The sequence below is a fragment of the Bison bison genome, unplaced genomic scaffold, assembly GCF_000754665.1.
Source record: "Bison bison bison isolate TAMUID 2011002044 unplaced genomic scaffold, Bison_UMD1.0 scf7180017864519, whole genome shotgun sequence".
Classification (NCBI taxonomy): domain Eukaryota; kingdom Metazoa; phylum Chordata; class Mammalia; order Artiodactyla; family Bovidae; genus Bison; species Bison bison.
In genome coordinates this window covers 7613043-7634740 of record NW_011495072.1, presented here as the reverse complement: position 1 = coordinate 7634740, position 21698 = coordinate 7613043, and the positions used below count along the sequence as shown (strand labels likewise).

General features: G+C 40.8%; 1 long non-coding RNA gene across 1 annotated transcript in view; it reads left to right on the top strand.

The window, feature by feature from the left end:
• LOC104981608 overlaps positions 1-21373 on the top strand; it is a 114152-nt gene extending 92779 nt beyond the window's left edge. Inside the window, exons 3-4 of the long non-coding RNA XR_824387.1 lie at positions 4357-4548; positions 21091-21373. This is a non-coding gene — a long non-coding RNA (uncharacterized LOC104981608). The remainder of the gene's footprint in view (positions 1-4356; positions 4549-21090) is intronic.
• The last annotated feature ends 325 nt before the right edge of the window (positions 21374-21698 follow it).

Sequence of the window (21698 nt, the reverse complement as noted above, 5' to 3'; positions counted from 1 at the left end):
TTTTTTCCAGGAAGAGACTCCAAGTATTAAGAAAGCAGACAAACAGTACCTGAAGATAAGATATAAACTCCTTCCAGGCTCTCCTTTGATTTCTTTCTCCATATTGAGTGGAATTAATTGGTGGAGTTGCACGTCCTCAGTTTTCTATGACAGAGAGGTACTATCTGATCTATGCTAAGAATTTCCTATTAACTTTCATGGGATATATTTGGAACTGTTCTTACCACCTAGTATTAAACAGTAAGAACCACACAAATTGTCATATGTAGGCTGTGAATCATATATATATACATCCAGCAAGTATTTCTTGGTCATAAAGTGTTAGGAAGAGTTTTAGAAGCCATTTAGCTTGACCTCTCTTTCATCACTTTTCTGACAAATGGTCGCCAGCTAAGACTATTGTTGTAACAAGGAGTTCCCTATGGTGTGGGGCAGCCCATTCCGTTGCTGGACAGCTCTCGTTGTAACCCTTGCCTCTTGCTGTGATTATTTGCAGCCTCATAGAATATGTCTACCCCTCTTCTGTAAAACAGCCCTTTAAACATTTGGTGACTGCTAATTCGTCCTAAGCTATCACCAGCTATTGATTATTATGTCCTTCAATTTGATTATTTTTCAGATCACATTGATAAATGCATAAATATCCAAAAATTAACAATAGTTAACTCCAGAAGGCAACTTATGGTTATGTTTTCATGTTTGCTTATGTGTAAATTCTAATTTTCACAATAAATATTTATTCTAATAACAATGACAACATTAATTATTTTTATTGAGTTTCACCTAGACACCAGGTCCTGGCATGTGTGTATTATTATCCTCAGTAATCCTGAGAGATAGAAGCTATAATTATCCTCATTGTACAGATGAAGAAACTAGGGCATAGAGGAATTAAGTAATTTGCCCAAGGTCACATAGCTAAGTAAGTGGCTGAAAAGAAACTGGAAGCTACGCTTGCCTGATTCTTAACCAATTGTCGTATAACAAGAAAATACATTTCTCTTTGCGGGGGAGGGGGATATTTGTTTTATTTTTAGTATTTTATACAGAAACATATACAATATGTTAGATTTGATCTGAACAACATAAAGTACACTGCGATTATTATGTCCTTTGATTCGGACACAATGTAATCTGTTAATGTCCCTATGACTGCATTTGATTTTTCACCTGTGATGTGAGATTATTGGCTCATATAGAGCTTTCCAAAAAATCATTTGGTTCTTAATTTTTTTTTCTCCCTTGACTTCCTTTTGCACATCCTCTGTCACCCCATCAATTCCTACCCCACAAATAACCATTTTATCAATCTAATTGTTAACAATTTTCTATATTCTCATATGATTAAGTGTCAGTCAGTCAGTCAGTTCAGTTGCTCAGTCGTGTCCGACTCTGTGTGACCCCATAGATGGAAGCCCACCAGGCTCCCCCATCCCTGGGATTCTCCAGGCAAGAACACTGGAGTGGGTTGCCATTTCCTTCTCCAATGCATGAAAGTGAAAAGTGAAAGTGAAGTTACTCAGTCTTATCCGACTCTTAGCGACCCCATGGACTGCAGCCTACCAGGCTCCTCCATCCATGGGATTTTCCAGGCAAGAATACTGGAGTGGGGTGCCATTGCCTTCTCCGTGATTAAGTGTAGACAAATACAAATGTACACGTATTCAATATAGGGTTTTTTTGTCATTTAAAAAAAGTGATTTCTTTTTTCTTTTTATTTTTTATTTAAAACAGTTTCTCATCTAAAATCCCTCTAAATCAATTGTCAGAGTACAAATGTATTCCTTTTAATGGATGCTTCTCTCTGTCTTTTTTAAGTACACAAAACTTTTATTTTATGTTCATTTTTTGATTGAAACAAATGGCATGTGAGATCTTAGTTCCCCAACCAGGATTCAAACCCATGCATGCCCCCTGCTCTGGAAGTGTGGAGTCTTAGCCACTGAACCACCAGGGAAGTCCTTTAATGGGTATTTCAAAATGTGGATATACTGAAAGTACCACAACATTGCTAATCAGCTATACACCAATACAAAATAAAAAGTTTAAAGTTTGAAAAACAAATGTGGATATAGTAAAAAAAAAATTTGCAACCTTTCCCCTATTGATGGCATACATAGTATTTTTTTTAAGATTTTTTTTTTTTTGATGTGGGCCATTTTCAAAGTCTTTATTGAATTTGTTAAAATATTGCTTCTGTTTTATGTTTTGATTTTCTGGCCGAGAGGCATGTGGGATCTCAGCTCCCCTACCGGAAATCGAACCTGCGCTCCCTGCATTGTAAGACAAAGTCTTAACCACTGGACAACCAGAGAAGTCCCCATATAATGTGTGTGTGTGTTGCCTGTTGAAACAGTGTGCCAAAGTATCCTTGTACATCTATATAGAACTTCGTTGTCTTTATTTCAGTAGTTTTATTGAGGGAATTCCCCAGTGGTCCAGTGGTTAGCGCTTGTGCTTCCACTGCATGGGGCGTAGGTTTGATCCCTGATGGGGGAACTAAGATCCCACAAGCCATCCCCAGAACTGAGATTGCTGGGTCACATTTTTGAAATAATAGCTGTTGCAGCTATTGCTTGCCAAAAAGGCTATAATAACAGCTACATGAAAATACTCTTCACTCCACATCCCTGCAGTGGTATTGCAGTCTATTCAGCAACCATTCTAAGAAAACCTCTGTGAAACAAGAAATCAAAGGAAACTACTTAAACATAATAAAGATTATTTACTGCAAATTAATACCAATTATAATTCTAACTGGCAAAATATTAAAATTCTCTCATTCAAAATTAGGAACTGCACATTGAGCTTTTAATAAAAAAGATTTCCCACGTCTCTTTTATGCTTCAATTTAAAATTGATGTATATTACACATATAAAATGAACAAATCATAAGTACACAGATCAGTGAGTTATTGCAAAATAAACACATCCATATAACCGTTGCCCAGGTCAAGAAATAGACACTAGCAGCACCTCAAAATCCTTCTTCATCTCCCCCCATCATTGCTCCCTTCCTCCTTCCTCAAGAGAACCAGTCCTGACTTTTAGCACCATAGAATAGTTTCCCTTGGTTTTGAAATATACAGAAATAGAATAATGCAATGCATATTCTTCTTTATGTCTCTGGTTTATTTCCCTCAATATCATCTTTGTAAAGTTTTTCATATTGCAGATAGCAGCAGTTCACTCATTTTCATTGCTGTGCAGTAATTCATTGTATGAGTAAGATATACACTTATTCGTTCTACTTTTGATGGACTTTCAGCTGCTTTTGAACCTGAATCCTGTCATCCAGTGTGTCAGCCACCAATATTCCCAGCTTTTTTTTTTTTCTTCCTCTAAAAACAAGGCTTTATAGGGCCCTTCCAAAACAGTGGGAGGGAGAACAAACCACAGGTTTGCTTGGTTGCTGGCTTCCCTAAAGGGGAGGGAGCGAGCCTGTTCCTTATATGTGGTGAGGGTAGGGGTGTGTCTGGGGGGCTGGAAAGGTAGCTTGAAAATGTTAGTTGCTCAGTCATGTCTGGCTCTTTGCAACCCCATGAACTGTAGCCTGGAGGGGTTGGCTTAGGTGATTTCAGAACTCTCGGCTTTGTGTCATCAGAAATTCGGATGATTTCATCATCTGTGTCTACAGAAATCATTGACTTTTAACCGTTTGACAAGACCAGACAGATTTGTGTCAGCCAACTAGAGATCTCCCTTCAGGTTAACTTTGATATACTAATAAGTATTATTTGGGTAAAAATGTTTGACTAGCTATAACTATAGCTAGCTAGCTATAGTATCATTGAACATACATTTCTACACCTTATCTGATTCAAATTAACAAATATTTCTTGAAGGTCTACTGTATTCCAGGTACTGATTGGGATTGAGGATTGAATAAAACAGATCAGATCCACAGCCTTGCTGAATTTATGTTTTAGTTGATGAGACAGATATAAACAAGCAATCTAGATAATTTTACTTAAGTGCATGAGAAAGTGAAACAGGGCCACCAGTTAGGAAGTAACAAGGACGGTGACAGGCAGCATTAGAAGGAGGTAACTCAGGCAAGTGTGACATTTCAGGCAAGAGGAATAGCTAACACAAAAGCCCTGAGGAGGGGATAAGCTTCAACAAACAGGAAGGTTAAATAACTTAAATGGAAAGTAGCCTCTAAAAATTGTATTAAAAAGTTTAAAGAAAAGAAGGTGGCTAGTGTATCTGAAACACATTTTCAATAGAGGCAAGTGGAAGAGAGGTAGGCAGGAACCAAACTGTTTAGGTTCTTGGCGTCTTTGTGTTCTAAATGCAGTGGTGAGATGGGTAAGGAGATGCAAACCCAGATCACTCTTTTTTTTTTTTTTCCAGATCACTCTTCAAGGAAGGACTTGATGTCAAGACATGAAGAGTATGGTCTGAAAACAGTCTTAAGCTGACAGCTTTTCCATGATCTGCTTCTGTTGCAGAGCCTCACTGGTTGAGAACCTTCCCTTCGTGGGAAGCCAGGTGGTGCACTGGTAAACAATCCGACTGCCAATGCAGGAGATGCAAGAGACACAGGTTCGATACCTGAATCGGGAAGATCCCCTGTTCTTGCCTGGAGAATCCCATGGACAGGAGCCTGGTGGGCTACAGTCCATGGGGTCAAAAAGAGTTGGACACAACCAAGTGGCTAACCTTTTCAGTTTTTTGGTTGTTGGATAACTGGTTTGTCCCAAGCATATTAATCAGTTGACTCACTGAAAACAAATTTAGTGTGTCTTTGGATTTCTTTAATTTACCTGCCCAGTAATCACGTCAAAAAAGGAAACAGCATTAGTTAGTGTCTGTGTGATACAGCCCCTAGGTTCCTGGAGAGGCTCGCTCTTGCACTCTGCCTTCTGTCTACTGCCTTCTGACCTATGGCCACCTCAGTTTGTTCTCTGTTCCTCTGCATGCCAGGTTTATTGCTGCCTCATGCCTTTTCACTTGTGGTTTTCAGATTGTCTCTGTAGCAATACTTCTTACCTAAATTCTATTCATCTGTGGGGCTCAGATTACATGTGGCTGGCTCACAGAGAATTTCTGTAGCACTGCCCTCTTCTGCAATGAGGCTAGTTCCTCTAATCATGTTCTCACACGAATCCCTGTGTTTTCTTTCATAGCACTTATCACAAGTTGTAATTATGCTGTAATTGTTGTTATTGTTTGTTTTCTTCCCTGGAGTTCCACAAGAAGCAGAAAGGTGCTGTTTTGTTTTCTGCTTCATTTTGCTAGTGCCTTGGAGAGTGACTGGGATCAAGTGGGTAGACAATAAATGTTTCTTGAATAAACAACTTGTCCATAGTGGATCCAAGTTGGCACTTAAGGCCAATTCCTTTAAGTGCTCGTTAAACATTTTGTAATAATCTACCCCAAATCTTCCAGGAGTCATTGAAGATTTGAAGATCATAGTTTTTAAGGTCTCATATTTTCCCATGTGAAAAACTTTGGAGGGTAAAATTTATTAATTATATAGATTTAATTTAAAAGTAGTACCAAATGTTTAGAATGAAACAGGCAAACAAACCAACCTGCTTTATGCCCTAGTCTTACTCTCTAAATAGGCAACTATTTTAAACTAAGCAGGTCTGGTCAATCCTTTATTATTTTTTTTAATTTATTTTTAATTGGAGGATAATTGCTTTCCAATGTGTTAGTTTCTGCTGTACACCAGTGTGAATCAGCTGTAAGTATACATATATCCCCTCTCTCTTGAGCCTCCTTCCTACTCCAACCACCGCCCCCCCACCTCTTTAGGTCGTCACAGAGAACCAGGCTGAGCTCTCTGTTATACAGCACCTTCCCACTAGCTTTGTATTTTACACATGGTAGTGTATATATGTCCATGGGGTCGCGAAGAGTCAGGCACGACTAAGCGACTTCCCTTTCACTTTTCACTTTCATGCATTGGAGAAGGAAATGGCAACCCACTCCAGTGTTCTTGCCTGGAGAATCCCAGGGACGGGGGAGCCTGGTGGGCTTCCATCTATGGGGTCACACAGAGTCGGACACAACTGAAGTGACTTAGCAGCAGCAGCAGCAGCAGTGTATATATGTCAGTGCCACTCTTTCAGTTCACCCCACCCTCTCCTTCCCCCGCTGGGTTCACAAGTTCATTCTCTATGTCTGCATCTCTATTCTTGCCTTGAAATAGATTCATCAGTACCGTTTTTCTAGATTCTGTATATATGTGTTAATATACAATATTTGTTTTTCTCTTTCTGATTTACTTCACTCTGTATGACAGACTTTAGGTTCATTCCACTCATTACAACTGACTCAAATTCGTTCCTTTTTGTGGCTGAGCAATATTCCATTGTATATATGTACAACAATTTCTTTATCTATTCATCTGTCAGTGGACATCTAGATTGTATCCTCTGTCTTTAAAAGAAGCCCTTTGTCACTCTTGAAAATCAGTCCTTTACCCTCTGATACTTTTTCTATTGTCAATTTTTATAATATTTCTATTTGCGGTTTTTACAATATTAGCTATTTCTTTCACTACCTCTTGGTATCAGGATTAGAAATTTTAGTTTGTTCAACATGGCAAAATATCTCAAATAAGCTCCCCATGGTGGTATTTCAAGTTTCTTACCTATGTTTGTCCTTCCTCTTCCAGCGTGAAAATTATTATTTTTTTAATTGAGTTATAACTCACAATCCAATCCACCTTTTGAAAAACATACCTTTTTTGATGAAGAGGGAGGAAAGAAAAGCAGACCTTATGTGGCTTACCAGCAGACATATGATTGCTTTCTAGTAGTGGTCTCTTGCCTGGGAGATGACCTGAGTTCCAAAGTCAAGGTAAGGAGGGAAGACAATAGTCACACTGACAGGGGGAGGAAGGAGAGTGCATGCATAGATTGTCTAGTCAGAAAGAAGGAGTGACTTCCTTTCAACAACTTCCTCTCATAACAAGTTTGTCATTCCTTATTTCACAGCAAATGATCTTCGGTCAAATATCATAGGCAGAACTAGATACAAATTATTTTGTATATAGTTTGGAGTTACTGCTACATAGGTCCTTTGTTTCCTATGTTGGTTGTGCTGGGTCTTTGTTGTGCACAGGATTAGTTGCCCTGTAGCATGTGGGGTCTTACTTCCCCGATCAGGGATGGAACCCGTCTCACTTGCATTGGAAGGTGGCGTCTTAACCACTGGATTATCAGAGGAGTACCCTCAGGTCCTTTGTAAGAACCTCTTGTACTCTAGACATTGTTAGATCCTTTGTAGTATCGTGTAAACATTAAAATATCACAGGCCAGGGAATTCCCTGGCAGTCCAATGGGTAGGACTCTGTGCTTCCACTGCAGGGAACACAAGTTCTATCCCTGGTCAGGGAACTAAGATCCTGAAAGCTACCAGGTCATAAATAAATAAATAAAATATCATATTCTAAATCAAATACGAAATTTTGCTATACAATTTTGACAAAATTTTGGATAATTTTTGTTTTGAAATTATTTAAACTACTATGAAAGCGAAAGTGGAGACTGAAAAAGTTGGCTTAAAACTCAACATTCAGAAAACTAAGATCATGGCATCTGGTCCCATCACTTCATGACAAATAGATGGGGAAACAGTGACAGACTTTATTTTGGGGGGCTCCAAAATCACTGCAGATGGTGACTGCAGCCATGAAATTAAAAGACGCTTGCTCCCTGGAAAGAAAGTTATGACCAACCTAGACAGCGTATTAAAAAGCAGAGACATTACGTTGCCAACAAAGGTCCGTCTAGTCAAGGCTATGGTTTTTCCAGTGGTCATGTATGGATGTGAGAGTTGGACCGTAAAGAAAACTGAGTGCCAAAGAGTTGATGCTTTTGATCTGTGGTGTTGGAGAAGACGTTTAAGAGTCCCTTGGACTGCAAGGAGATCCAACCAATCCATCCTAAAGGAAATCAGTCCTGAATATTCATTGGAATGACTGATGTTGAAGCCAAACCCCAATACTTTGGCTACCTGATGTGAAAAACCAACTCATTTGAAAAGACCCTGATGCTGGGAAAGATTGAAGGCGGGAGGAGAAGGGGATGACAGAGGATGAGATGGTTGGATAACATCACCAACTCAACGGACATGAGTTTGAGTAAACTCCAAGAGTTAGTGATGGACAGGGAGGCCTGGTATGATGTTGTCCATGGGGTCGCAAAGAGTTGGACACGACTGAGCGACTGAACTGAACTGAAACTATTAGAAGTAATGTTTAATTTATGTTTGCTTATCGTTCCTCAGAGATTATGCAATCTTATGAATTTATGTAGATGAAATAAAATCTAGCCTTCACATGCCTTTCAAACATAATGCATTTATTTTGATTAATTTTATAATTGATAAACTTCACATGATACATGTGTGGACATTTGTTTTATTCATTTCAAAAAATTGTGCAGAGATATACCTTTGTTTTAAATGTTAGTATTTTAAATACATTTAAATACACTATAAATACATTTAAAAATGCATTACATAAATTCACAGAAACCCAATTAACCCAGAAAAGTACAAATAAAAAAGTAAAATCCTTTTTCCTAGCTGGTGTTCCCATTTTCTAGAGTCTAGAAGCCACCACTGTTGATAGGGCCTTGTGTGTCCTTCCAGAAATTTTGCATGCATATCCCAGCATGACAATGAAAAAAATTAGTAGTCGATTTAAGAAATAAATGGAAAACTTTGTTCAGGCCAACCTGCAAATTATTACCCAGGAGATAAAGGAAATGGCAACCTGCTCCAACATTTTTGCCTGGAGAATCCCTTGGACAGAGAAGCCTGACGGACTACAGTCCACAGGGTGGCAAAGCGTCAGACATGACTGAAACAACTTAGCATACATGCAGCGTTCTGAGAGCTCTGAGGACTATTCTGCATCTTGAAGGTCAAAGCATATATAAATATATAAGTTTTTTGAGACAAAGGGTTATACATCAAAATAATATATTGACAGTTTACATAGTCCAACAAGGTGAGTAGTGGCTTATTGTGACCCCTTACAGGATTGAGAAAGGAATGTTATCTCCTAAGGTGTTACCTGTTGGTACCAGGAGGAAATAGCTTTTTTTTTGGTGAATAAGCATTCCTGTGTCTTCTAAGGGGATCTAGTTAATGTATAACGCAGGTGCACAAGGCATGCTAAAGGGGAAGGGGTGGTGGCTCAAACAGGCAGGGAGAGAATTTTATGTTTAACATTTTTCTTGTCCTGTCTTAAAAATAACTTTATTTCATCAATTCTCTCTTTTGATAATTAATCAAAAGGTGATCAAATATTTGGTCCCTTGATACTAGGATGGTTGGTTACCTCCTGTGGTATACCATGTCCCTTGAGGCTGGTTCCTAATAGCCCAGTTCTTTCTTTTCTCTTAGGGGAGTTGTACTGGTAGGATGTCTGGCAAGGACTGACAGTTAATTTCAAGTGGTCCAATAGGACTTATGCCAATTTTCCCTTGCATGTATACTGTGCATGTCCATTATTTTATAGAGAACTATGGATGTGATTAATAGTTTCAAATGGTTTGGACATGTTCTAAATGGGAGTAGGTGATACACAACATAAAGGCAAGAAACTACTATTAATATTTTTTAGGTTACACAAACTGTTATTAAAATGTAGGAGTAACTATCATTAGCAAAGATTTAAGCCAACATCCGCCTGAATCAAACCATCTTCCTAACATTTCACTTAAACTGGAAAGAGGATCATTCAGAATGGAAATTTGATTTTTCTTATGTGTCATAAGGCAGGTTACATTAGAAGACTCATCAGGTATAAAAACACAAATCTTGAAGGTCAAAGCATATATAAATATATGTGAATATATTCACTGTGTGTGATAGTGCAAGTTGCCCCTGTAGGACTGCTTTCCTCATCATGGAAACTTCTTAACTGAACAAACTAATGACTTGGTTTCATGCGTGCATGCTCAGTTTCTAAGTTGTGTCTTTGTGACCCCATGAACTGTAGCCTACAGGCTCCTCTGTCCATAGAATTCCCAAGCAAGAATACTGGAGTGGGTTGTCATTTCCTTCTCCAGGGGATCTTCCCAACCCAGGGATCGAATCCATGTCACCTGCTTGGCAGGCCGGAAGCCATCTGACAAGCCCAATGATGGTTACTACCATTTAAAGCTTACTGGCTGAATTTTGTTGATGCCTCTTTATAAATAATGACATATTCTATTCCAAGTGAAGGAACAAATATCATGACCAAATAATCATACCACTGAAACACTAATTGAACAGGTGTGTATAGTAAGTCACTTCAGTTATGTTCGACTCTTTGCAATCCTATGGACCGTAGCCCACCAGGCTCCTCTGTCCATGGAATTCTCTAGGCAAGAATTCTGGGGTGGATTGCCATCCCTTCCCAACCCAGGGATCGAACCCATCTTTCACGTCTCCTGTATTGGTAGGCAGGTTCTCTACCACTAGCGCCACCTGGGTAGCCCAATTGAACCTAGCAGGCCAAATTAAAGACAGGTTGGCAGGGACTATTTTCAAGGCTACCCATAGGTGACCTTGAGCCTAAGGAAAACCAATTGTTCATCTTCCTAACCAACCTGGGAATGGCTAAGGCCATAAATTTGTTCCATAAATCTATTGGGTCCTGTTAGGAGCTACTCAATATATTTAATATCTAGTGAAAAGGAATATTTATAGATAGATTAAACATAAGAGTTTAATGTAAGAGTGTCCCATTTCATAAGAGTGATTATCATCAGTACTTGCATGGTACCAGAATTCCTTTCTTCTAAGCTAAAATCGATAAGGGCCTTCCAATTAGAACCTTGGAGAGGAGAGATCCACTGAGGCAACCCAGAAATACTGGCCATAGGTAATCAACCATAAATCTAGCAACTGGGTTGATTTTTGACATTTGCATAAGCCTGAGCTCAAGAAAGTAATGTTTGGTTCACAAACAAAAGTGTGATCAAGTCTCAAAGTAATTATTACACAGGTCTGGTTCGGCATCTTGGAAGCTGTCTACTTCGGATGTTGTCTTCTTCTTGTCCTGGTCTGGTACTGCTGGTCTCAGTCTAAGAGGGTGTCAGAAACAGGAGTTTCAGTCCATTTAAGAGAGAAGGCCTGATATGGCCCCTTCCAACAAGGCTGTGGACAGTCCTTTATCTGATGTCTTTTCCAATGTGAATAATCTTCTGGTTGCAGGTCATGAGGCATCTGATCTGTATCCAAAAATAGATTACTGTGATAAACTTCAGAAATAAACATAGAGTATCCTTTTAATAATTCAATTAAGGGGCTTCTCTGGTGGTACAGTGGTTAAGAATCCACCTTCCAATGCAGGGGATGTGGATTTTATCCCTGGTCAGGGAACTAAGATTCTCACATACCACAGGGCAACCAAGCTCACATGCCACAACCACTGAGCCTACCTTCCACAGCTAGAGAGAAGTCCACAAGCTGAAAAGAACCTGTTAGCCACGACTAAGGCCTGATACAGCAAAAATAAATAAATATTTTTAAAAATAAGTCTTAAAAAATTCTATGAATCTTCTTGTAGATGAGGCATTTTTGCAAAGACATCAAAGTAATGTCTTAGAATGACAAAAGACTTTAAAGGTATAGCTAGCCTGGAAAATCCCGTGGATGGAGGAGCCTGCAAGCCTGCAGTCCATGGGGTCGCTGAGGGTCGGACACGACTGAACGACTTCACTTTCACTTTTCACTTTCATGCATTGCAGAAGGAAATGGCAACCCACTCCAGTGTTCTTACCTGGAGAATCCCAGGGACGGGGGAGCCTGGTGGGCTGCCGTCTATGGGGTCCCACAGAGTCAGACACGACTGAAGTGACTTAGCAGCAGCAGCAGAGATCTGATTACAATGCAATTGACAAAAAAACTTAGTTATTGCTATGACGTACAACATTTTAAGATCATAATTAGAATTATGACTGGTAGCATTATACCAGAACATATCCAATTTTAGAAATTTTATATAATTTATAAGAATATTTATATTAATGACATTTTATCCATACAGTGCAACCTGAGAAGGTTTATCTCCACTCCACTAGGCAATGCTTCCCATATAACCCAACATACCAAACAATCCTAATTGTTTTAATCTCTCTCTGGGATGCTTCAGGGAGCGTCTAAAGTATCCCCAAATTAGCTGGAGGCAGGAAAGAATTTTGTGTTTAAAAATTTTCTTGTCCTAAAAAAAAAGTGCTTGCCCTGCCTTAAAATAAAAATAATTTTATTTCATATATACATCTATAAAAATACACAAATGGTATTGCATGATGTGTACAGTGCATCAGGATATTTTTCACTTCCACTAATTACTATGGAAGTTTTTTTTTTCATACCTATGGATTTATTTCATTGTTTTCAAATGTTGTATAACATTCTGTAAGATGAACTATAATATATTGAGCTAGTGCCCTGTAAATATATCTTCTTAAAAAATGCTTGTCTTTTGGGGGATAGTGGCATTGTGGGTGACTTTTTCTGCCTTATATTTACAACAATATTAAAGCGTCTATGCTGTTCCTGTAATTTTTTTTTTGCCATGTCACTTGACTTGTGGGATCTTAGTTCCCAGAACAGGGACTGAACCAAGGCCCTCAGCAGTTAACCACTGGACCACCAGGGAATTCCCTATAATTAGCTATTTTAATTTTTTTTTTTTTAAAAAAACATCTTTTAGGGTGTTGTTTGCAATAACAAAATTCAACAGGGGACTCTGGGATTCAGTAAAGACTGAGAAGGGGCATTTGAATCTACTCATTCAGGAATAGATAATGGCCCCTAATTACATTTTCAATAGAGGTCAAAACCAAATTATTGCAAGTTAAGAGGTGAATGTAATTGCCAGGCAGATAATTTGTTAGAGGAGTTTGCCAAAGATTGGTGAAAACAGGACAGACTCTTTAAAGAGCAGCAAAGTTGGGCAAAGGCTTTGTTCAAATTTGGAAAGGCACGGACAGAACAGGTGTAAGGTCTGCCTCCTTAGCTATTTTGATTATAAGCTTAAAGAAGACCTGATTAACAGTGGAGGGTTGATAGTGTTGCAGGAGGGGGGCCCCATCCAGGGCCCAAGAGTGGGCTCTTGTTTAACACTCAGAAATAAGTTGTCTGAGGAGACTCGCATGCTGACATAGCAAGAGGCGTTATTGGGAAGGGCGCCGGGGGTGGGGAGAATAGGAGGGTAAGGGGTACCCAGGAGGACTGCGCTGCCACATGGGTCACAGTCTTGGGTTTTATGGTGATGGGATTAGTTTTCTTTCTGGGTTGCATCTTGCCAGTCATTCTGACTCAGGGTCCTTCCTGGTGGTGTGCACATCACTCAACCAAGATAGATTCCAGCGAGAAGGATTCTAGGAGGACATATTGACTGGTGTCTATAGTCTCTCCTTTTGAGCTTTCCAGAATTCTCGTGGGTGCTGGCTAGTTCTGTGTCCTGACCAGGATCTCCTGTCCTACAATAGCTCATGCAAATGGTTACTGTGGTGCCTGGCCAGGGTGTGCGGTTTCCATTTCTCCTATCAGTAGCAGCCTAAGACAATGTCCTCACCTTTTTCTTTTTGTTGTTTTACTTGGTAAAAAGGGAGTGAAGGTAAAAGGTCCTCATAAATTATGATCTTGTGAGGTCAGTAACCAGGCACTTGGAAGGGGAGGAAGGCCTTGATCATAAATCCCTCACGGTTCACCCATAAGCAAAATCTAGTTTGTGTCAAGCTGGCTTCTTGGAAAATGTGAGGAAATCTATTATATTTAAAATCCTAAACTCATATTTGCCTCAGTGAGGGTCTTTTTGTTTTGTTTTTGACCGTGCCATGCAGCATGCGGAACCTTAGGTCCCCCCTGCTGCTACTGCTACTGCTAAGTCACTTCAGTCATGTCCGACTCTGTGTGACCCCATAGACGGCAGCCCACCAGGCTCCCCCGTCCCTGGGATTCTCCAGGAAAGAACACTGGAGTGGGTTGCCATTTCCTTCTCCAATGCAGGAAAGTGAAAAGTGAAAGGGAAGTCGCTTAGCTGTGTCCAACCCCCAGCGACCCCATGGACAGCAGCCTACCAGGCTCCATCGATGGGATTTTCCGGGCAGGAGTACTGGAGTGGGGTGCCATTGCCTTCTCCGTACCAGGGATCAAACCCGTACCCCCTGCTTTGGAAGCACAGAGTCTTAACCTCTGGACCGCCAGGGAAGTCCCCTTGGTGAGGGTCTTTTGAAGAAGAAAATGGAGAGAACAAAATAACCAGAGAATATGAATTAGGTTGATAAACAGGAATGACTTAGGCAAAATTATGTACTTTGAGAGTTACCCTATTCTGGTGTAGTTCTAGAAGTCATGTCCTCATCTTTGTTTAATATGAGGATTAGCCCTCACTTGGGGGAATTTCCAGCTAGGTTAAAGGGGAAGGTGGTACCAGGTCAGTGAGGATATATTTAGGACAAAGCACTGGGCCTTAACACACACCTCAAATCACATCATTTTGAACAGGAAGGGTTTCCAGCCATCCCAGTTCCAGCCACTGCAGCACTGAAGGTGTGCCCTCAGGGAAATTCAGGATCAAGAAAAACAGGAAGCATTCTGTGCCTTGGGTATTAGCCTTAGTTAAGATGCATATCTAAGGAGTAATTTCAGTGAACCCAGATCCTTGCATCTTTCCAAAACAGAAGAGTGCTAAAATCACCAATCTGTAGTATCTGTTCTTTGTGATGAGCAGTAATCTTTTGATGTTTGACTACATGTTTCCAGCAAAAAACTCATATGCCCTGGGACTTCACTGGCGGTCCAGTGACTAAGACTCCACACTCTCAGTGCAGGGTGCTAGGGTTCAATATCTGGTCAGGGAACTAGATCCCACATGCCACAACTAAAGATTCCACATGCTGCAGTGAAGATCAAAGATCCCATGTTCCACAACTAAGACCTGGTGCAGCCAAATAAATATTAAAACAAAACAGAAAAACAGGGGCTTCCCTGGTAGTTCAGTGGTAGAGAATATGCCTGCAAATGCAGGAGAATATACAACTAAGCCGGTGTGTCACAACTCTTGAGCCTGGGCTCTAGAACCCAGGAGCCACAACTGCTGAAGCCCATATGCCCTAGAGCCCTTGCTCCACAGCAAGGCTTCTTGAGGAGAAGCCTGAGCACTGAAATTAGACAGTAGCTCCCCTGCTTGCTGCAACTAGAATAATGCCTTCATGGCAATGAAGACCCAACACAGCCAAAAATAAACTTAAAAAAAAAAACAATAAAAATCTCATATACCCTGGCTTTCCATTGACCTCTTTGGAACAGTTCCTCAGTTTTCTGAGAAGTTGTCTCCCAGGCTGTAGTACTCAGTTCAGTTCAGTTCAGTTGCTCAGTCGTGTCTGACTGTTTGCGACCCCATGAACCGCAGCACACCAGGCCTCCCTGTCCATCACCAACTCCCAGAGTCCACCCAAACCCATGTCCATTGTGTCGGTGATGCCATCCAACCACCTCATCCTCTGTTGTCCCCTTCTCCTCCTGCCCTCAGTCTTTCCCATCATCAAGGTCTTTTCAAATGAGTTAGCTCTTCGCATCAAGTGGCCAAAGTATTGGAGTTTCAGCTTCAACATCAGTCCCTCCAATAAACACCCAGGACTGATCTCCTTTAGAATGGACTGGTTGGATCTCCTTGCAGTCCAAGGGACTCTCAAGAGTCTTCTCCAACACCACAGTTCAAAAGCATCAATTCTTTGGCACTCAGCTTTCTTTATAGTCCAACTCTCACATCCAAACATAACTATTGGGAAAACTATGGCCTTGACTAGACGGACCTTTGTTGACAAGGTAATGTCTCTGCTTTTTAATATGCTGTCTAGGTTGGTCATAACTTTCCTTCCAAGGAGTAAGCGTCTTTTAATTTTATGACTGCAGTCACCATCCGCAGTGATTTTGGAATACAGAAAAATAAAGTCAGCCACTGTTTCCACCGTTTCCCCATGTATTTGCCGTTAAGTGATGGGACCAGATGCCATGATCTTAGTTTTCTGAATGTTGAGCTTTAAGCCAACTTTTTCACTCTCCTCTTTCACTCTCATCAAGAGGCTCTCTAGTTCTTCTTCACTTTCTGCCATAAGGGTGGTGTCATCTGCATATCTGAGGTTATTGATATTTCTCCCGGCAATCTTGATTCCAGCTTGTGCTTCATCCAGCCCAGCGTTTCTCATGATGTACTCTGCATATAAGTTAAATAAACAGGGTGACAATATACAGCCTTGACACACTCCTTTTCCTATTTGGAACCAGTCTATTGTTCCATGCCCAGTTCTAATAAGATCTTTGAAGCAAACAACTCAAAAATTTTAGGTTGTGCATTGTTCTGCAGTTGATACCCTGTAATGAGCATTCTCTTCTAACACCTAGAATCCTCTGTGTTTAGGTTGAGTCAAGGCCTCTGAATACTCTCTGGTGGCCAGGCTAGCTGTGGGGAAAGGGGGAGGGGCGCGGGCAGGTGAAGGGCTCAGAGGAGGAGGAAAAGTGACTTTTCATGTTACCTTTTCATATTTTGAATCTCTTGATTTTTTTTATTATGGAAATATTTCATTCAAAAATATAAGTTGTTTTAAAGACTTGATTAAGGGAGGGGTGAGAGGAAGGCTCAAGAGGGAGGTGATATGTATATACATACAGCTGATTCATGCTGTTGTACAGCAGAATGTAACACAACATTGTAAAGCAATTATACTCCAATTAAAAAAAAAAACTTGATTAACACAGAGAAGAGAAATTTGGTTTTGTTTTCTGGTCAGCATGGGCTCCTGGATTTACTTCATTTCATTCCTACTTCTTCATTTGATCTGTAATTTCATAATGTGATGTTTTAGTTTAGGGCCCTCTCCCTGCAAACCACATCTCCAACCCAAATTAACTAAACAAGTCAGCTTTTCTTTCACCACATCTTTGTTTCCCATCAGCAAACAAGACATCTTGCTAAACACAGACTAACCACCTGAAGCCTGACAACTGAATTACAGGCAGACGCCAGCCCTGCCTGCTATTAGCTGCATGACCTTCAGCAGGGTGCTCATAAAACATTCTGGAATTTGGTTGCTTCATGTGGGGCTGAGGAAGGTGCACTCACGAGGTTAGAGGTCAAAGGGCCTAGACTCACTTTTTGGTTCTGCCACTTGGTTGCTCTGTAAACCTGGGCATGCTGCTTGGCCTATGAGCTTCAGTTTTTTTAAAAAAAATAGCGATGAATCTTCTTTCCAGGGAGGTTGTGAAAGTGAAATAAGAAATGTCAATGTACCTGCTGTCTAGAACAACTGGGCTCTCAAATCTTATTAGTGTCTTTTCCTTCCTCTTTACCTTATTTCCAGTTTTGTTTTAAATTGGTAAAATGAGACTTTGTGAACTTTGTAAAGCCTGCCTGTGACTCAGGCCCTCTGCCTTTCATAGTGCTTCACAAACTGTGAAGCAGAATTTTGTGGTTGTTTTGGCACCAGGCAGACTTGGGCCCCAGGCTGTGAATTTCTCTGTCCTCTCTAAATTGTGTTTGAATTCCAGAGGAGAGCTCTGTTTTTCTAGGTGGAAATTAGGTAAACTTTTCCAGGAGCTTGCCCCAGGCATCACGCTGGGGGCTGGGAGCTCCCTCTGCTAGATCTTCCCAACGTTTTCTCTGGGCTCAGCAACGCCAAGCCACCTGAGTTGTCGGGTAGGTATTGTTCTTAGAAGCCACCTGGATGCTGGCTCAGTCTCTCTCAGGACAAGAGAAGCTGCTTAGACCTTTGAAACATATCATTGAAAACCTATTCACACTTACAGGGAAGCCAAACTGATAAGGATGATGAGGATGATGAGGATGATGACAATAATAATAAGCCCTACCTGCTGCTCACTATGTATATATACTATGCTATGGGAGAAGCCAGGATGCCTTCAGCCTAGTCACTTGAATTAATTTTTAAAGCTTTTATTGTATTTCTAGCTTTTCTGAAGTTTTCCTCCTACAGCACATGAAAGTGTAAGATCGTAGTTTTAAACTTAGCCATACCAAGATGAGGAAAGAGAGAAGACAGTTAACCCCAAAATTAGTGAAGTGAAAGTCGCTCAGTCATGTAGTTTAGAAATGAGCCAGAGGTACACATGGAAGTTTAGAAGACTACATTAAGACACTTGACAGGGAAAAGATAAAAAGAAAGAAAGAAAAGAGACACTTGGGGGAGTTCCCTGGTGGCCTAGTGGTTAGAATTTCTGGTTTTCATTGCTGTGGCCCAGGTTCAATCTCTGGCTGGGAACCTGAGATCCTGCAAACTGCTAGGTGCAGCCAAAAAAAAAAAAAGGAGTAAGAAAAAGACACCTGGCATTGCCACTCAGAGGATTTGTAAGGTTTATTAAACAGCAACTCTCCCTGGCCCTCAGCATTTTTGTCTTAAGATGAGGGGGATTGGTATCAAACCCTCCCTAGCTCTGACTTTCCTAGGCCAGATGCTTACAAAGAAGTTCTTTTGTTTCAACCATGTCCTTTCCCATGAGCAAGGGGGAAGTAAGAAAGGATCCCAATTTTTATATTTTATAGAGCAAATAGCCTATGCCAGGCACTGCATGAGCTATTTTGATTACATTAATGTATACATTAACTCCTAGAACAGCATTGCTCTGTTAATTTGGCCAGTGGTCTTAAAATGGGGGTGGCAGTGGGAGTGCATTGCCAGCAGTACCATCACAATGTTCTCTTATTTCTGTCTTATCAAGAAAACAAGAAAGTAGGGACTTCCCTAGTGGTCTGTTGCAGGGAAAAGCCAATTCTGACTCCATGTTGGAATTGTTTCTTTGACTTGCTTTTTGTTGCTTTTGTTGTTATAATCATACATAATGGTCTGTCTCAGAGAATCTTGCCCTTCTGCCTGACTGGTAAACTAAACTGCCTTTGTTCAGAACCCTGCCCTCCCTTTAGATGGCAAGAATGAAGAAATTAATACATTCCCTGCCTGAGGCTTGCCATTCTAGGAGATATTTGCAAGATTAATGGCCACCTCCCCCAACCATCTTCGATCTATAAAAAGAACCTGACATCCAGCTCCAGATAAGATGGTTATTTTGAGTTAGTCTGCCATTTTCTTGGTCAGCCAGCTTTCTGAATAAAGTCAAATACCTTGCCTCAACACCTCCTCTCTCATTCATTGGCCAGTCCTGCAGTGAGCAGAGGGAGTTTGGAGTCAGTGACAGTTCAGTGGTTAAAAATTCTTTCTTCCAATGCTGAGGACATGGATTCAATCCCTGGTTGCCAAGATCCCACATGTCTCGAAACTAAGCCTGTCCACCACAAGAGACCGTATGTGCCGCAGTAAGACCCAACGCAACCAAATAAATATTAAAAAAAAAAAAAGTAATTAATAAACATAAATGGATAGACAGAAGCATGTATACATATGTATTTATTACAAATAACATATTTTCATGTGGTACATAATTTAAATTTTACATTGAGGTGCAAAATTAAAAAACAAAAGGAGTTGAAACTATATGCTGGACATTGGCAGTAAGATAATCCCAGTTAATCTACCAAGCATATTTTATTGGGGTTAACTGAGAGTTCATAATATGTCCAAATGAAGTTTCATGTATAAATCACAGGTGAACTGTTTACCAATCCATCCTTTCTGTCCTTTTCCCTACTTAAATTGCACATGGGGAACTTATCTGACGGTTCAGTGTTTAAGAACAAGGCCGGGGGCTCTTTGATCCCAGCTGGGGGAACTAAGATCCCACAGGCTTTGTGGCCTGAATAAAAAAAAAAAGAAAATGTAATTCACTAAATATTCTCATTGTAAAGTAATCAGAAAGCATAGAGAAAAGACTTCTGGGCTGTTCTCCCCTCTGCCCTCCTCCCCACCCCCAACCCTGAACTTACTCACCCACTTATCCAGTCCTCTCCTCAGAGAGCCACAATTATTTACTTTTTTTTGGAGTGGGGGTGCTCTACTAGGCCTTCATTCCTGCACAGGCCTTTCTCTAGTGGCGGCAGTCAGGAGCTAATCTCTAGTTGTGCTGCTCAGGTTCTCACTGCAGTGGCTTCTCTTGTGGAACATGGGCCCTAGAGTGCTCAGGCTTCAGTAATTGCGGCTCCTAGGCTCTAGGGTGCGACTTCCCTTTCACTTTTCACTTTCATGCATTGGAGGAGGAAATGGCAACCCACTCCAGTGTTCTTGCCTGGAGAATCCCAGGGACGGGGGAGCCTGGTGGGCTGCCATCTATGGGGTCGAACAGAGTCGGACACGACTGAAGTGACTTAGCAGCAGCAGCAGCAGCAGGCTCTAGGGTACAGGCTCAATAGTTGTGGCTATTGGGCTTAGTTGGTCTGAGGCATGTGGGATCTTCTCAGAGGGATCGAACCCGAGTCTCCTGCATTGGCAGGAGGATTCTTTACCACTGAGCCATCAGGGAAGTCCCACAATTCTCTTTTAGATGTGTATTCCAGCTCTATAAAAAGTAAAGTTTCATCATTGATATCCTTAAGTCCTTGCTTTAAGGAAAAAAAAGAGAGAGACTGGAAAGAGTAAGGGGAAAAGAGTAAGACTACAAAACTTTTGGGCAGGATGTTTTTAAAATGCACGTTCAGAATGGGAACTTGAACTGTGCCTTGAACTTTCCAGCATGAGCATCTGGCTACCCCCACCTTGGTAAATACTGCTGATTGACTGTCTCTGGCACTGGCCCACCTGCCAGGGACAGTCAAACACAGGAAAGCTGACAAATTACCAGCATCTTTCACTTTTTCATTTTTATTCTTTATATTTATCAGTCTCCCATACTCGGATGATGGCTGAGAATGGGAGTTTCTCTTACACACAGTAGCAGAGACAGTTTCTCTTTTTCTCTTTCTTTTCTAAAGGACAATGTCAAGGACGTGTCAAAGCCAGGTCAGTAAATGTTACATCAGAGATACTGCTGCTATATTTACTCCCACTTGCCCTTCAAGCAAAGTAATTTATATGATGAAAAACAGCAGAGACAAACCGACCTGGGTATCTTCAGAGAAAGAAAGCATTGAATTTTAAAGCTGTGTGTGGTCTTGGCATTGCAGTTAATTTCTCTGTGGACTAAATTTCCTTTTTCTCTCTTTTCCCACCTTTTTAGAATTCTCTCCGAAGAAAGAGTTAAAGAGACATGGTACTTCATCCCAGGCCTGCAGACCTGCAGTTGCTATTCAGGATTCAATTCATTCCAGGCTGTCACCGTAGCCTTGAGATAAGAGAGACTAAACAGACAGGAGAATGACGAGCAGAATTACCACCAGATTGGCTTCTGTTCCACTCCCACCCTGAAGCCCTCTATGGGAGTTTTCATTCTTCAAACCTCAGTTTTCTGCTTTTTAATCAATTTTGTTTGCGTATTGTTTGGAGAATAAATATTAATAAGATCTTGTGGGGAAAGAAAGGTTATTCAGTTTTGACTCCATTCAATAATCATTTCTTTCTTAAAAAATTGAAGTACAGTTGATGTTGGGTTTCCAGATGGCTAAGTGGTAAAGAATCCACCCACCAATGAAGGAGACATGGATTCAATCCCTGGCTCAGGAAGATACCCTGAGAAGTAAATGGCAACCCACTCAAGTATTCTTGTCTGGGAAATCCCGTGGACAGAGGAGCCTGGCAGGCTACAGTCCATGGCTTAGCAAAAGAGTCAGTTACAACTTAGGGACGAAACAACAACAATAACTTGATTAGCAACTGTTTGAATCTGCC